Below are 6975 nucleotides of genomic sequence, written 5' to 3' on the forward strand. Positions count from 1 at the left end.
CTTTGTTGCAGTTTCCTCTGAGTTCTACATCCAGAACAGCCTCAAGAATGCTGGCTGAGATGATACAGCCTCCAAGAATACACTAGTAAGAACTTGACCATATTCCTAAATTTTCTTTGACTCCCCATAAGATTACCAGTACACCCAATCAGCTGGAAGCAGCCTAGAAAACTATGTCCACATTCCCCAAAATCTGGATCATGGATGTTTGTCTCTGCTCAGAGTGTTGGTCACAAGTTATTATTTGCAATGGTCAAGAAAATAACAAAGGAAATTAGACTCAAGATTCTTGTTTTGAAAAGAAAGAAAGGGGAATATAGATATGTCAGGATAAAAGGGTGAATTATTGAATCTACTCTTGTCGGGGTCCAGCCTAGACAAACCATTTCTCAAATCAGATATGAGGCATAGGGATAATTGAGGCACAGTTCACAGGGCAATATCAGGGGGAATCTCAGGGTTCATTCAAATACTGAAGGTCTCCATATTTATTATTCAAACATCTTTTATATCAAAAGGTAAACTGAGGGGAAAGTTTATTAGCATTCTGTTTCCTGGGCAACAGGTGAGAATGACTTAGGTCATATCAGCAACTATGGCTACACTGTCACATAGACTGAATTAACGCCTCTTTCCCAGGTGATCTCCTAAATTATAATAGAAGAAATAAAGTGACATTAGCATATCCTGACCACTTTGTTTTGGATGGCATCACGTCAATTAGCAGGTATAGACCCAGCAGAGATTATAGTGCCTTTTACTACTGATGAAATAAAAAGTTATAGGAAGACAATGAACCATGGCAAAGAGCTTGGTCTAATTTGTGGGAAGAAATTAATAGCAACTATCCCAAAAATGATAGACTTAACCTTATAAGGAGAACTTCTTAGATTCATCCTCGAATCATATGTGATGCTCCTATAACAGGGGCCCATACATTTTATACTGATGCTAATAAATCAGGGAAGACAGGTTACAAATCAGACAAACTGAGTAAGGTGGAACAAAGCCCTTATAATTCTGTCCAAAAGGTGGAATTATTTGTCATTCTTATGGTGATAAGGGATTTTAAAGAACAACAAGCAGGACCTGACAAAGCAGCACTCCAGGAAAAGGTTACACCACCCAGGAAGGACCAGCATCCAAGAAAAAATGCTTGACATTACAAACCATAAATAAGATCACTAAATCTCCCTGAACCCTGAACTTACCCAGCCCCTAACCCCAATCTTTACTGTGATACCAGCTTTGGGGATGCCCAGACCTGCTTGGCAGTAAAGGCAGGCATACTGTCTTTCTGTATTTTTTTTAAATATCCTACATGCTCTTTTGTGGCCAGGAGGCTGTTAGTTCAATTCTGGTTGCTCAGCCATGAAATAATTACACAGAAACTATATTATTTGCAATACTGTTTGACCAATAGCTTAAGCATATCTTTTAGCTTGCCCTTATATTCTAAACTAACCCATATCCATTAGTCTGTGCATCACCACAAGGTTGTGACCTACTGGCAAAGTTTCAGTGGGCTACAGTGGAGGCATCTGTTCCCAACGGTGACTACATGTCTTCTCTCTGACTCTGCCTACTCTCTCCTCCTCTATCTGCTTCGACGTCCCACCTTGCTCTATTCTGCTAAGCCACTGGTCGAAACAGCTTTATTCATTAACCAATAAAAGCAAAACATATACAGAAGGACTTTCCACACCAGTCTACTAGCAAAGCTAATTGTGGGGGACTGACTTTATGTAGATTTGACTATTTGACTATTAGAACAAAGGTTTGGCTAAGTGAATGTTTTCAGACTAGGACTTCATGATGTGGGAAAGGTATACAGTTGCCCATTCAGGAAAAGTCAGGTTTAAAAAATGATTTATATACGGCTGGGATATTTTGGGATGAATCCCATTATGGAAGGGAGAAGCAACATGATTTCACAAGGTTTCTACAGAGCTGACAGTGACTATCCCAAAAGACAAGTGTTTCCAAAACTCTGCAATCAGGTTCTCCATATGGAATGTATACTCCCATGGATCTATCTATTCTGTCTGCTGACCATTCACGATATAATACTTTTGACTCCAACACCAGTCCAGCCTGAATTATAGAAAAAGACTCTCTCTGAACACTTCTGCCCTCCCAGTAGAAGTAATATCTCACCAACTAATTTTCTTTCAGCCCAACATCATTACATCAGTAATGGAATATTATTGGGTTATTTGCAAAAGTAAAATTGATTAGACATGTGTCCTTATGACCTTTAATTTTTCATGTGTGGTGATTTTCACAAATTGGATCTTAAGCAAGAAAACATATCCTTCCCAGGTGTTTCTTGGTGAATCTCAGATTTGTAAACAGTTTCATTTATATGGATTCATATGATAGTTTTGCATTTATGTAAGTCAATAAGAACTACTAGTCCTGAATGTATACATGTTTTTGCTTTCGAACTATTGGCTGTGTGTAAATTCTGAGCAGTGTCTATGAAGATTCATCCATAAATATGAGGTTGTCAACCTGAAGTTATATACTTGTTCCACCTGCACACAAACGTTCATTTGCGAATTGTGTTAAGCAATGTGAACACCATCACCAGTACCTGAAATTCTAGCTTATGCCTGTTCTTACTAGGAGCTGCTATTTCATATAATTTTTATTTTATATTTCTACTGATTGATAATACCAAATATTGCATGTGAAAATAATAGTGGACATTTTCCCTATTTACTTTTATTGAATACAGTCTTTGTTAAATTTCTGCCACAATGATTTAAACATTTCCATTCAATTGTGCATTGCTACCAATCTCTACAGAAGATGTATTCTCTCCTCTCTTTCTTTCTCTCTCCACCCTAACTCTGTGTGAGCATTTAGATGTGTGTGAGAACGTATGTGTCTATGAAGCTTGAAGAGACCTCCATCTTAATGTAACATTATCTAACATAATTTGAACCCAGTAGCAAGTACTATTTAATCAATGTTGTTCTATGTAATAGAGAAGCATTTCTTTTATGCTTGTACCACTATTGTTTGTGTTTAAAATTGATACAAGAAGTGCATTTGCAGTGAGTTTCTTTTATGAAGATGATGGTGACAGAAAAATGTTTTTGTCTAATAATAGTAAACATGTAGAATTGAGTGTTCTTTCTATTTGTAACTCACTGGCCATTCCTTCTCCCAGGATAACCTTGCTCTGTTCTTAATGCTGAATCTAATAAGAACTATATTGGTAATCCCTTTCATAATGACATGCGACAGGAAACATCAGCAGTTAGACTAAAAATTATCATTCATGTCAAAATAACATTGAGATAAAGTTTGGAATGGTCATGCTTGGCTACCTACACTAAGTTTCTAGTTTTGAGCTATTGTGACAACCTTGACTTGGTGTACACCACTGCCCAATGTACAAAAAGTTTATCAATTTACTCTGAGAAGTGATCATTGGCATAATTTGCAGTAAAAGTTGTTCATTGACAAATGAACTCCAGGAATTTAACAATAGGCTTAATATTTGTATCACGGAATATAATGGGATTATTGGGAAACTTTTCCCTTCTTTTCGACTATCTAGTCTTCAACCAAAGCAATAAGATGTTAAAGCCCATGAATTTGATTCTTATGCACCTAATCATGGTCAACTCCTTGGTCATTCTCTTTTAAAAATTGCTTCATACAATGGCAGCTTTTGAGTTAAATCCATTTTTCAATGATTGGAGCTATCACATTTTCTATATGTTCTTAGAGTCTTCAAGAGCATACCTCTTGAGTGTCTTCCAGGCCGTTACCATTAGCCCTAGAAACTTCTGTTGGAAGAACATTAAAGTCAAGTCTCTAAGAGCCATTGGCCTGTATATTTTTGTGTGCTTGGTGTTTTACATCATGGTAAATGTCATTTTTCCCAATGTATGTATCCCTAAAATTTAATAGGAAAAAAAAACATAAAAAAGAGACAAAATTTGAACACCAGGCTGCTGTAGATCATGACAAAGTCACAGTGTCCTTATATACAGCTTACTTTGTATTTCCAGAACTTCTGTTTTCTGTCCTCATCACCTCCTCAACCAGATCAATGATTGTTGATCTGTACAGGCATAAGCAATGAGTCCAACACATCCTCAGGACTCATGTTTCCCACAGAAGATCCGTTGAGTCCAGAGTCACCCAGAATATCCTGGTTCTTGTTTCCACCTTTCTGGCTTTTTATACCTGCTCTGCAATCTTACATGACTGTACTACTCTACTGTATAGTAATAATCCATGACTGGTGAACATTACAACACCCATAACTCTGTGTTTTCCTACTATGAGCTTTTTCATTCTTAAGAGACAGAACTCTACTGTGTCCAGGCCCTGCTTTATCTTCATAAAGGATACAAAGTTCCCAATGTCATTATGACCATGTAAATTGCAGGTTTTTAACAATATTTTGCAAATAACACAGAATGGTTTGGGAGTAAAGTCACTTGTCTTTCCAAGGTAACTCTTAAAAGATTTTCAAAGTTTTTCAGTTCATGGAGCATGCATCCAACACTATCTAAACTGTTGGTAACTAGGTCTTTTGGGTCTTTAGTTTCCACTTTTCTCAGCCTTTTCTTCTGACATACTGCCTTGAGGAAAAGCTGTTCAATATTTTGTCAACAAAATATGCCATCTTTCGCCATCAGGTGAACTGATGATACATAATATCCTAAACATTGCATCCTGTAGTACATGTATGGAATATTACAACTGTTGTAGATGTTTTATGGGACATCCTAAAGAAACTACACTCCAAAGGCGTAAAACTCTGCTGTCACAACTGCTGGTAAGGCTATGACCTTTCACCTTAGGAAGCTTTGCTTAGCTTACAAATGCTCCTGGACACCGGTGTCCCATACTTGGTGCCTTTCACAATGTCCTAATCACTTTGCCTGCAGCCATTCCAAAGCTACCAGCTCCAATCAGTTCTGAGCCTGGTTATAGCTATACTCAACCAGGTCTGAAAGAAGGAATAACACCTCTCACATGTATTCAGTGAAGCCTGTGACTGAAAAACAGTAAATGTATTTATGTAATGCTTATGATTACAGATTCACAATCTGAAAATAAGAAATATCATATCCCTCTTCTATGTATGAAGCAATCTATCCAAAACTCTTTTTTCAGATAGTCAAAGAAGTTTTTCTCCTGTTTTCCTGCATCACCAATGATGTCTAACACTGTACTAAGAAAAAGATGCTATCTCCTTTTGTTCTTTATTATGAGAGAAGGTAGAGAAGGCTGAGCTGGTAGCATGAAGAACAGTCAAGTCCTTGGGTTTTCCATCAGCATCCATATCTTCAGCAATGTTTGTGACAACAGAAGCAAAAACCTGAACAGGGCATAAGAGATTAGAGAGTGAAAATGAGCAGCAGATACTTGGGGTCTGGAAAGATAAGAAATTGCAAAGAAGCAAGACTTTATTCGCAGGTTACTGGAAAAGTTAAGAGATCTGAAAACTATTAGGTGCCAATAGTTTAACCCAAAAGGACTCAGAACCATGACTCACTTCTAGTAAGACCCTTCTTTTCGAGATTTCTATTACATAATAAAATATTGCTGCCTCAGCATTCAAGATGTTTATCTTTTGGGAATAACCATATTCAGACAATATCAGTCAAAGAAAGGGAGTCTATGAGAAGATGATGGACAAGTGATATAACAATAGTAAGCACAAAAAAAAGGTGAATCAGGGTACAACAGAGGGATTTAGTGTGTGAAAAGTGCCAAGAAGAAAATAGAAAACATCATGTGCCACAGAAATAGATGTTTATATTGGTTTTGTTGCAGATGTAAAATGTCTGAAAGCCTAAGAAAGCTCCATTATATGTCATTCATATCTTTCTTCCTTTATGCTCTGCATCTATACATATGTAATATAGATGTTTTTGCACAATTCCTTCTTTTGCTATGAATAACATTCACTAAATATATGTCATAAAACCTATACAAGGACCTACTACTACTCTGCTAAATGGAAAAACTGTTAGATTTACTCCTAATTAATTATTATTATATTCATGAATTAATGCATCTCTAGTTCTTCTCAGAGAACCTTTGTTTTAGAGTAGATAACAATTAACTAACAAAGACTCATCAATGGTCAAGGTACACAGGGTAGAGACTAAGAATATGTAGCCCTAAATAATACATCTACATCATACCCTCTACCACCAAGGCTCAGGGCACATAGGGAAAGATAACAGAGAAAATATATAAGAACCAGAAGTGGTGAATGGCTATAACAAAATAGCATTTACCACATACAGAAGGACAATTTTAAACATGAACTCACAATTGTGACATCATGGAAAAAACCCATGCAGTCTCAAGCCAGAAAAAACTTCTAACATAGAGTGTGGTGATACATATGATATATTATCTCTATCTCAAAAGATATTGGTAATTTATAGCTTCTGGGAGAGGAAGAATGAATTCTTATTAATACTGTAGCCTCTGGTAGGTTGCCAACAATATAGTTGAAAGTCACACATTCAAGAATATATGGGTATTATAAAGAAAGAGAGAAAATATGATTAAAATTTACTGAACTAGATTATCAAAAATTTGTAAAATCATCCAAAACTATTCAGATTATGGAAAAGAAAACTAAATCTACATTACATGGTGGGAACACTGAAGACAAAACTGGCTGATGTGATGTCAGCAACACTCATTGCACTCTGGGATCATCTCTCCTTCAGTAGCCTGACTATTCCATACATCAAAAAGTCTGCTGCAGTGAAATCCACATATCTAAAAGCTATTCTAATAGCATTCTCAGTATGGGTCCATATACTGATGAGAATCTGCTGCCAATATCACTAGGGATATAGACCCAAAAATCTCTGTGACATAACACCTGTGTCTAACAAGCATATATCTGTGGTCTTTAAAATGCTTTGCTATTTCAGAATTTCATGGAAGCAAATAATACCATTTGGTCTAATATATCCC

Source organism: Alexandromys fortis, unplaced genomic scaffold (assembly GCF_014885135.2).
Source record: "Alexandromys fortis isolate MF-2015 unplaced genomic scaffold, M_Fortis_MF-2015_v1.1 scaffold_396, whole genome shotgun sequence".
Lineage (NCBI taxonomy): Eukaryota > Metazoa > Chordata > Mammalia > Rodentia > Cricetidae > Alexandromys > Alexandromys fortis.